Genomic DNA, 7,408 nt, shown 5'->3' with positions numbered 1-7,408 from the left:
TTGCTAATCCAAGCTTAGTTTAACCGAATGCCTGGGTGTCTGAAATACTTAAGTGGCAACCTGTCTCCAAGTCTGAATACACCTTTGATTTGTTAATCAGATTGTAAGGATGGGGGTATTCTGTATGAAATGAAGTTTGCAAACAGCTTTGGATTAATCAGCCTTACATATTACAAAACAAAGCAGATTCCTGCCTTTGTATTCATCATCAGGAAGGGCTGGCACCCTCTCTCCCAGGCTGATTTATAGAATTGCACATTTGGCATAGCAGTGTAATGTTCAGAAAGCAGAGTTTTCTAATAAGGATGTGCAATGAATGGAAATAAACTGAATGTACCTGAAATTATGCACCTAACTTTGAAGTACATTATGTTCTAGAAGCTTTATAAATAAATAAATAAGTCATTATTAGAATATGTTTGCTTTCTGAACAAGTATTAACAAACCTAGTTCATACGTAGCGTATTTGTCACTTCTGAAAGATTCATTCGTGCTTATTCAACCTCTTACTCATGTGTTTATTCTGTTCCCGTTCCAAGGAAATATTACCCATTAAATCCACCAGATTCTGATATGAGGCTACCTGTCATTTTGGTTCAATTCAAAGGATTTTGTATATTTGATATTTCTATGCCACTAATGTTGGGGCATCTGTCCATTTCCAAAAATGAGCTATCACACATCTGGCTGCTGGTAGTAATTGCTTTATCAATGGCTCCTTCTTTGAGTCAATAACCTCATTTGGACTGTAGTAGGATAGGTTTGGTGTGCAGCCTAACTTAAGTTATCTAATTCTGTAGCTGTGTGTTTCTGTCGTTATGCATGAGAATATCAGATGGCCCTAGTGCTATGTCATTTGAGTTTTTACCAGAAAAAAAAATATATTTCTGAAGACTCATTGTCACACTTCTTCCCCAGAACAGGAAAATATTTTTTCTGTATGTTAATTATTTTAATATAAATCAAGGACTGGATTTAGCAATGGATTGTCTGTTCAGTTTGTGTGAGGTTTTCTTTTTCCTTTTTGTACACTCTACTTTTATATTTGCATCCATATATAGATATTGTGCCCCTTCTTGGTGATATATTGGCTGTCATGTGGTTTAAATGTGGTTATATTGTGAAAAGGCCTTGTCATATTGTCAGAATATTAACTAAACAGATAAATTATTAATTAAAGGGTTTTTTTTTTTTTCCCAAACACAACATTTTGTATGTGTGTTTGTATCCTACCACATTTTTGAGGTTTAACTCCATATATAAAGTTATTTTATTGGGTCCAGTGTCCTGGGTACTATAGATTCATTTTCTTTAGTTAAATGACACTATATAATTTAGATTGATGGAGCACTAGCCAGAAGTTCTATCAGGTGAACGGTTGGGGTTATCCTGATGATTGTACTTGAGTTTTCAGGAGTGCCAATAACATAGGGATTTGTACCTAACATCATTGCTGCCAAATGCAGCAAGACCATATGTGAAACTGCTTGTTGAATCAAAAGATGCAACCATGGGAAATCAAGCCTCATCTGAGTGTAAATTAGGGCTTCCTGCTCCAGTTTATCTGGACATAAAATGCAAGGGGTTTAGCTCCAATAAGCACTGTTTCTTCCAGGTCAAATCTATTATGTTACAAGTATGTTTTTTGCTAACATTTAATAGCTGAAAATGCTAAATTTATCTCGCTCAGAAGCCTGAGGTGTTACTATGCTACCAAAAGTAGCATGGTGCAAAGATTCTCAGGGCATCACTGACAGGCTGGTAAATTCAGCCAATGTAGAATATCTCTATATAGCTCAACACTCAAACTTAGCTGTGCACAGACTAGAACCTTTATCTTTTTGGGTTGGGCATACCATATACAAACACAGATGTATAGCTATGGAACTGAGCTGTCTCAGGTGGGATCAGATTTAGTGTTTAAGTGTTTGTTTAAGGCCAGCAGTGGTATCTGTGAATCATTGTGAATCCGCATCTATCATTCCTTCCTGCTCTGGCTGCTGGCATTCAGGAAATTACTCTAACTTACTTAAGTCTTTGTCCCTCATTATGTTCATATTTGAGTCTGAGAAAGAATATTAGGGAAATTAACATTTGTCTGTTCTGATAGTATTGCTGTGACAAAAGTAGTAAAGATGTGAAACGAATGGCTGTTGAGATAAGACTGATCTTGTCTTCCTTGAAAACTTAATCCTCTCTTATTCATTTTATTCCTCTTCTTTCCATGATCCACATTTGCAGTCATTCAGCTGCACAGCGAGGCAGATACCTCAGGTGGAAGGTAGTCTCCAGTGTTACACATACACAGGCAGTTTTTCTTCAAGGAGATAACATGCAGTATGGCAACAGAGAGTAAGTGGTCCTCTGCTTCTCTCCGTATGTCCTTTGCATAAGAATCTAGTCTTTTGGGACAGTTTTGCCATCTACTTTGCCTGGAAGTAAGCTATTGGTATGATTCTGCTCACTCTCCTGTTTGCAGTATACACAAGGTGCCTGCGTACCATTTAGATAATAGATGGCGTAGATGGCATTACCCCTCTGTGATATTGGTGCGTGGGAACAAATTCCATTAGCACACTTGCAGACTGGTGAAACTCTTACACTGCAAATACTCAGCTCTGCATCTCTGTTTCTCCATTGTAAAAAATCTCAAAGACCTGATCTTCAGGGCTTATCCTGTGACATCGTAGATATTAGCAACTTGATGTTACCCACTGCCTCTCTGGTATTAGCACCTTGATCTCATACCCTATGTATCTGTCACTATTCTGTACTGATGTAAAGCAACATAGATAATCAATCTATCTTATCTGCCTCAGCTAGACAGGAATTCATAGCATCACAAAAGACAGTATGTTGCTTTATCATCCAGTTGGTAGGGTGGTTTGGAACAATTTGACTGTTCACTCTTGAGACATGAAAGGAAATGTGCTTGGGTTGTGGAATCCTGGAATCCTTTTCCTGGATGTGCCTACTTACCACACATAGCACTGGTGGGCTATTATTTGCTTCAGATATCAAACTACTGTGGCTATTGCTGAAACATAGAAATGCAGCTATGTTTAAGGACGTGGTTGTTTCTCTATTATGCTTCTCCACAGCTGGATCAGATACCAGTGGGAAAATCAGAAGCAGGTCTGAGATCATAGAAGACAAAAATACATCTTTTCAGCAGTACTGGCACCTCAACAGGAGCTAATGGACAAGAACAAAGGAGCTGTAAACTGAGTATTAGCTGACAAAAGCTTGAGCCAAGAATGCAAGTTCACTTTAGAAGTAGCAAGTTCAGATGGAAATATAGTACCAAGTACAGAATTGTCTCATGAAACAAAACCACATCCATAAAGACTTTAGAGGGCTCTGTGTCAGCCATGAAGCTGCTACTCTGCCCTTGTGAGGCCCCACTTGGAGTACTGCATCCAGGTCAATCCCCAGCACAAGAAGGGCTGTTAGAACAGGCCCAGAGGAGAGCTGTAAAGATGATCAAGGGGCTGGAGCACCTCTCCTATGAAGACAGGCTGAGAGAGTTGGGGATGTTCAGCCTAAAGAAGAGAAGGCTCCGGGGTGACCTCATTGCAGCTTTTCAGTACTTAAAGGGGGCTTATAAAAAAAATGGAGAGTGATTTTTTGCTCAATCAGACAAGGGGGTATGGTTTTAAACTAAAATAGGGGAGATTTAGATTAGATGTTAGAAGGAAATTCTTCACTCTGATGTTGGGGTACCAGAACAGGTTGCCCAGAGAGGTTGTGGATACCCCATGCCTAGAGGTGTTCAAGACCAGGTTGGACGAGGCCCTGCGCAACCTGATTTAGTGGGTGGCATCCCTGCCCGTGGCAGGCGTGTTGGAACTAGATGATCTTCAAAATTCCTTCCAACCTGAGCCATTCTATGATTCTATGAAATTATGCATCTGAGAAATTTCAAGTGCTGTTTGTTGCTATTTATTATCCAAAAGAGTGTTGCTGTCTGTTGCTATTTGCAGCTAGAAGTCAGTCGCTTATCAAGTAGAGGTGGGAATATCTACCACTGATGAAGTGGTCATTGAGGTTTACAATGAAATTAATTCTTTCATATCACCCAGGGCTGTCAAAATTAAACATACTGCTGTAGTAACAATTAAGTTTGACCAGATGGGTTCCCTGAGCTGAGCAAATCCTTGTACTGTGACTGTGAGTGTATTACCAGGAATGGATACTATCCCGTCTATTATTGTGCAATCAAGATGGAAGATTCATGGGCTCATATACTGGATGCATAGTGTGCAATGCTAACACGTTTTGAAAATGTGTTTTCTTCTAATATATGGAAACCCAATAATCAAATCTTTTGGCCTGCAACATCCATACTACCGTACAGCTGAGGTTATTTTGGAATTTTCTGTTTGGTATACAGAGCTAGAGTGGGCCTTCTCTGAATTGGACTGATTTCTTTCATTTCACCTTTAGTGAAATTCATCATTTCTTAAAAAAGAAAGCATATTCAAGGGATGAATTAATGCCACTGAAAATCATGCAAACACTACTTGACAACATTTTCTCTCCTCCAGCTTATAACATGGTTAATGAATCTCTCATCTCTCCAGCACTGCAGATCAGGTGTCTTCTGATAATCCATGATCCTTCAGTATCTCCCCAGGTTCCCGTTTTTCTCATCACTACTGAACTGCTCCATCAAATTCAGAAATCTGCTGCTCTCTTGGATGGTCTTCTATACATCAGATTTCCCTTTGATTTGGGAACACATATGTATGAGTTCCTGAAGAAGAGATGAAAACAAGAAATCATAGCGTACTTGCCTTCTATTTATTTTTCATCTATGCTGCTATATGTGATGAAGTAAGTTTTTATCTCTGAAGACAATTCTTTATGTAGCCAGCAGACATCTACCATGTGGGACCTTCAAGTGATGAGGTAATTTTATCTTTCAAATTTATTAAAAACAAAAACAAACAAACAAACAAAAAGTACCAGGTACAAAGGAAGAGGAGAAGAGGACAAGGAATGAAAAGGAACAACCATGCCAACATGTAGAAGCAATAGTGAATGTCTTGAAATTCTTCCAGGCCAATATTTACTTTAAAAGATTTCATAGAATCATAGAATCACAGAACAGCTCAGGTTGGAAGGGACCTTAAAGATTACCTAGTTCCAACACCCCTGACATGGGCAGGAATGCCACCCACCGGACCAGGTTCCCCAAAGCCCCATCTAACTTTTCCTTCAACACTTCCAAGGATGGGGCACCCACAGCTTCTCTGGGCAACCTGTTCCAGAGCCTCACCACCCTCTGAGTGAATAATTTCCTCCTAACATCTAACCTAAATCTCCCCTCTTTTAGTTTAAAATTATTCCCCCTTGTCCTGTCATTGTCTGCCTAAGCAAAAGTCACTTTCCATCTTTTTTAAAGTTCTCTTTAAGTATTGAAAAGCTGCATAGCTTTTCAGGTAGCTTTCTCAGGGAGGTAGAAAGTTTCTTTATAAAGAACTCGTGGCACCTATTGTTTAATAGTTATATTTACAACTCTCATAATCATGTCTTGTATTATTATTATTATTCTAATATCATATTGAAGTGCTGGAAAGTGTTGCTTGACGTTAGTTTTTAGTTAGTTAGTTTAGTCCCTCCACTTGGCCGTAGTTTAGAAGTAACTATTATAAACTGGGGGAAGAGGAAAGGGAACATGGTGATTGAGGATAACAATTCCACATGCAACTCCAGCTAAATCAAGCACAGGAAGCAGATATTTAAGAAACTACATATTTAAGAAACTACTTCAGTATTTTGAATATATATTTTGAATATATTATATAGCCATTGTAAAAAGACCAAAGATGATACCTGTCTCTTTTGTCCTCAAAAACTCTTCTTCGCTCTTTGAGCGTGTGGATAGCTTCTAAGAGCTGTAGAGTTTTGTAAAACATGAAGTTGTTTCTTGCCCTTTTGAAGACATATATCAAATGTTGACCCAAAGCAGCAGGTTTGGATGGGAAACACCAATTCTGTCCAGTACTTACTCTACGTTAAAAGTGTTTGCAAACAGTTATTATCTATTATTTCACAAGAAAAAGTCTAGTAAATTAATTTATTTTCCCTCTCCCCAAATGCTACTTTTGAACTAAAAAAAAATAACATTTGGAAGTAGGAATAGCAGGAAAGAAGGATCGCATGCTTCTAAGCAGACTAACCACTTGAATTTTCCATGTTGCACCCATTTCACAGCTGTCATTTGAAAACAGTCATGTTGATCTATAGGGCTGTGAAAGGCTCAGAATAAAATGAAAATGAATGCTACAGTGTGAAACAGGAGCTGGTCATTTCCTATTTCTTGTCTATCTGCCTGCTGCTGGAGCATGAGGGAGTGAGGCAAGGGGGAAGGAACTTCACAGTAGAAGTGCCAGGCTGCTGAAGTTCTGAATAAATCCGTATCCTGGCAACTCTGCACATTTGCTTTCCTTTTCCTCTACAAAGTGTTGTGGTACAGCAGAATACAAAGTCAGCAACAACTTTAAATCCTTGTGCTGAAAAAAAAAATATATATATATATATAACTGAATGCAAAGCAAAGTAAACACACAAGCGAATCAGAAAATGGAGTTTTTGCTACCCAGACACATTCCATCTTTCCATGTAAAAAGATGCTGAAAATACTACTCCTGCATAATCATCTGTTTTTTAAAACCAGAGTCTCAAGGAAGAGAGGCTCCAGTGCTGATGCCTGCACAACAGTGCTGCTGGATTGCTTGGTGTGCTGGTAACAAATGCTAACAGCTGAGTGCTAAGACTAGTCCACTGCATATCTCCTGCTCTGTCTGTCTCTCTCTAACTCTTTCTTATGCTGACCACTTCTAAATTTAAGTCAGATACCTTAAACTATGACATGAATGCTTTAACATTAGCAGTCAAAACCTAATTTTAGATCAGCCTCCCATTCTCTGATCCAGTTCAGCTGTGGCCACAGATGTAGTATGTTTCACTTTATCATCTCTTTACTTCTGTCTCATAAAGAAGTAAAGCAAGAGGGAAGGTGGTTTTAACTAACACAAGGTTGTTATCATAGCTCAGATTAAGGAGGTAATATCCAACTCAGTGGTGGCAGCCTCTGAAGATGAACTCTCTCTCTTGCAATTGTGCTATTGAGTTGAAATCTGCATATATGATGGACAAACAGACCCTGTTTTTCATACACACTGGTCTCATCTTGCAGAGGGACAAGGCCTCAAATGACACACAAAAAGCTTCCTACCACACTCCATTTGTCTAAATCACTTTCTGTCCCTGACGATAAAAGGAGAAAATCCATTTTAAGAATGAACCTGCTCATAACATCCACATTTTCCCAGTAAGGATTTTTCAGGCAGGAAGTAGTCCAAAGGAAAAGATTTAAAATATTCTTAAATTTCTTTTATGA

At 38.7% G+C, this 7,408-nt stretch overlaps 1 long non-coding RNA gene across 1 annotated transcript; it reads right to left on the bottom strand.

Annotated features, from left to right (window-relative positions):
- Positions 1 to 3,640: 3,640 nt before the first annotated feature.
- Positions 3,641 to 6,736, bottom strand: LOC106041644 (uncharacterized). Its single transcript, XR_001210574.3, has 3 exons — positions 6,605 to 6,736; positions 5,839 to 6,518; positions 3,641 to 4,756 (listed from the first exon to the last, which is right to left on the bottom strand). It is a non-coding gene; the product is annotated as an uncharacterized lncRNA (long non-coding RNA).
- Between the last annotated feature and the right edge of the window lie 672 nt (positions 6,737 to 7,408).

This window comes from Anser cygnoides, chromosome 1 (assembly GCF_040182565.1).
Source record: "Anser cygnoides isolate HZ-2024a breed goose chromosome 1, Taihu_goose_T2T_genome, whole genome shotgun sequence".
In the NCBI taxonomy this organism is placed as follows: domain Eukaryota; kingdom Metazoa; phylum Chordata; class Aves; order Anseriformes; family Anatidae; genus Anser; species Anser cygnoides.
The sequence above is the reverse complement of the archived record's forward strand: the minus strand, read 5'-3'. Positions and strand labels throughout refer to the sequence as shown.